Below are 3513 nucleotides of genomic sequence, written 5' to 3' on the forward strand. Positions count from 1 at the left end.
TTTATAATCCGCAATTTATTTTGTCCTATCTGTTAAATACGTGGGGAGGAGAAACGCATCGCAACTCCCCACGTATTAAACAGATTTCTGTTTTATTCGGCCTCCTAAATAAAAATTTAACCCCCCCCCACCCTCCTAACCCCCCTAAGACTTACCAAAACTCCCTGGTGGTCCAGCGGCGAGTCCAGAAGCCATCCCTGCATTCTCACACCCACGTTTGCCGGTTTCATCATGACGCCGATAGCCTGTGTCACAGGGGCTACCGGTGCCATTGGTCAGTCCCTGTCACATGGTCACAGGCGCCATCTTGTGCTCTACCATGTGACAGGGGCTGACCAATGGCACCGGTAGCCCCTGTGACATAGTATGGGCAAAGGCTATCGGCGCCATTTTGAGTCCTGGCATCGGATGGCAGGTCGCTCCAGGACCCCCGTTGGACCCACAGGGACTTTTGGACAGCTTGGAGGGGGGGCCTCCTGACCCCCACAAGACTTGCCAAAAGTCCAGTGGGGGTCCGGGAGCGACCTCGTGCATGCCAGCCGTCTGATGCCAATACTCAAAATGGCGCTGATCGCCTTTGCCCTCACTATGTCACACATAGTGAGGGCAAAGGCTACCATGTGACAGGGGCTACCGGTGCCATTGGTCAGCCCCTGTCACATGGTAGGAGCACAAGATGGCGCCAGTGACCATGTGACAGGGACTGACCAATGGCACCGGTAGCCCCTGTGACACAGGCTATCGGCGTCATGATGAAACCGGCAAACATGGGTGTGAGAATGCAGGGATGGCTTCTGGACTCGCCGCTGGACCACCAGGGAGTTTTGGTAAGTCTTGGGGGGGGGTCAGGAGGGTGGGGGGTTGTAGTTAATTTTAATTTTAGCTGGGACAGGAATTTAACTCGCCGTAGTAATGTATTGATAGATCGACAACTTATGGAATTCTCCATACTTCCGCATGAAACGGAATTGACCCCCCACGAATACATATCACGAATGCAACGAAAACTTTTTGGCTGCACATCCCTACTAACCATCCTCATTCGATGCCAGTCACTCTGACTACTCCTACATCACAGACAGAAGAGGAAGAGCCAATGCAACCAGGACGAAGCCACCTTATGTCAAAAGAGAGACATTATCGAAATAGATTTGGTTTCTGCATGTACTGCGGACAAGCAGGCCACACAATACCTTCCTGTCCCATCTGTCCGGGAAACTTGCAGACCTACGATCTGCTGGAGGACTCTTCCTAGGTCTAATTTCTACATCTCCTTCACTGATACTTCCAGTCTCTCTTATTTCTGAGACCGTCAAATTCCACACACAAACCCTTGTAGATTCCAGGGCAGACGGAAACTTCACACTCCGTCAACATATAGAGCACCTACGAATTCCTACAGTTCGGACCCCCACTCCACTCCTATTATTGTCCATACATGGCGAGCCCTTGCCTGGTGAGGTATCGTTTACCACACAACTGCTTCACCTTTGCACTGGATCTCTGCATTCGGAAACCATCACATTTTCAGTCTTGGACAAGGCCATTCATCCGGTGGTACTGGCGATACCCTGGCTGCAAACTCACTCCCCAGTTCAATTGGACTATCATGGAACTTTCTCAGTGGGGAGATGCCTGCCATGGAGGATGGCTACAAACAGTAATACCTATGCCTTGCCTGGCTACCACCACCTCTCTTCCAGGTCTACCTCCATACTACCAGTCATACTAGGATGTATTCTCTAAGCTAGCGGTGGATATCCTACCACCTCACCGGTCATTTTACTGTGCCATCAACACTGGGGGAAAGATAGCACACAAAAAGAAAGCAGTATGCTACCTTCCCTCTGCCTAGCCCGGCTTTTGCTGCAGCCCTGTTAACTTTTATTGAATATTTTTTAACCTGTTCACACATAGCATGCTTTAAATTCATAGGATGTTTCCTTTTCAAAATGTGCTTGCCAGCCCATGAGGGTCAATGGTCTCATGTACCTGCAAGCTATGGGTGTGGTTTTCTAAATTTCTCCTAAATTGCCCCCTTTCAACTTGGGTTTGGGGCGACTAAGATGGAAAGGCTGTGACATTGCTGAAAGGCAGTGGTGGGTTTCTGACCCATTGCATGCTCACAGCCCTGCAGCTGCTGAGTCCCTTAAATTGTTCTCTGTGGGAATGCAAAGCCCATGAGGGAAGAGGTAGCAAGGCTGCATCATTCCCTCTGAGTGTGCACTGCCTTACATTGGTCCAAAAACTAACTATGAGGTGCAGGGAGGGCTGAAGGTGAGGTCTGGGGGAGCGGCGGAGCGAGGGAGGGGGAAGAGTCAATTGTTGACCATATGCCAGTAGCAATTACAGTTCTTTGATTAACTGTGGCTCCATGTATTTTGTTCATGCTTATTTGTATACTGTTTTGTAGCCTCACCAAAAGAGGCTCCTCCTTTCCTTTCTCCTGCCCCCCCACCACCCCACACACACACTGTAATCCAGCTTCTCTCTCCCTTGGTCTCAGATTTTATTCTCCATATCCTAAGAACATAGGAACATAAGAAATTGCCATGCTGGGTCAGACCAAGGGTCCATCAAGCCCAGCATCCTGTTTCCAACAGAGGCCAAAACCAGGCCACAAGAACCTGGCAATTACCCAAACACTAAGAAGAACCCATGCTACTGATGCAATTAATACCAGTGGCTATTCCCTAAGTAAAATTGATTAATAGCAATTAATGGACTTCTCCTCCAAGAACTTATCCAAACCTTTTTTGAACCCAGCTACACCATCCTCACTTCCTTCCTCTCCCTTTTCTCCAGATCCTTAAACCCAGCCCCTATATATACTACTTCCTCATTCCCTTTTCTCAGTTCAGAACCTCTCTCACTCCTTTTCTCCCATACCAGATTCCTAATTTTCCCTTTTTCCTTCATCATCCCCATCTCCCATCCTCTCCATCTCCTGTCCTTTCTGCAAATCCTCCCCCAATCCCAGTCCTCTTTCCTTCTCATACTCCTCCCTCCTAACCTTCTCCTGACTTTATTCTTGGTTCTCCTTTCCTCTCACCATCCCTGATCCTCCCACCCACTCCTTCTCTTCTGCCCCTCCCCGAATTCTCATTCCTGTACCAATACTTAACATCCCTCTTCCTCACCCAATGAAAAAGTAAATTATATAGACACAAGCAAGGTTGGAAAATTCCTAAACTTTTATAACATATTATAAAAGATGGAAATGTTTGCTAATGTGCTTCAAAGTTTTCCAATTTTTGCCACAAAATCTACTCCTGAACAGCAGCAGCAAACTGTGGGGCTGTGCCTTACACCTCCTGCTTCCTGATGTCTGACCTTACTGGGGGAGAGATGGGGGAGGGCATAAAGCAACAACAGTGCCTAGGGCTGGCAAAACCCCTACATCTGTCTCTGTGCATTGCAATATTTCTAACAAATAACTATGGATTTACGGTTACATTTATGTTTAAATGCAAGCACTAATAAAATAGCTAAATACTGCTAAATAATAATGAT

Source organism: Rhinatrema bivittatum, chromosome 3 (genome assembly GCF_901001135.1).
Source record: "Rhinatrema bivittatum chromosome 3, aRhiBiv1.1, whole genome shotgun sequence".
Lineage (NCBI taxonomy): Eukaryota > Metazoa > Chordata > Amphibia > Gymnophiona > Rhinatrematidae > Rhinatrema > Rhinatrema bivittatum.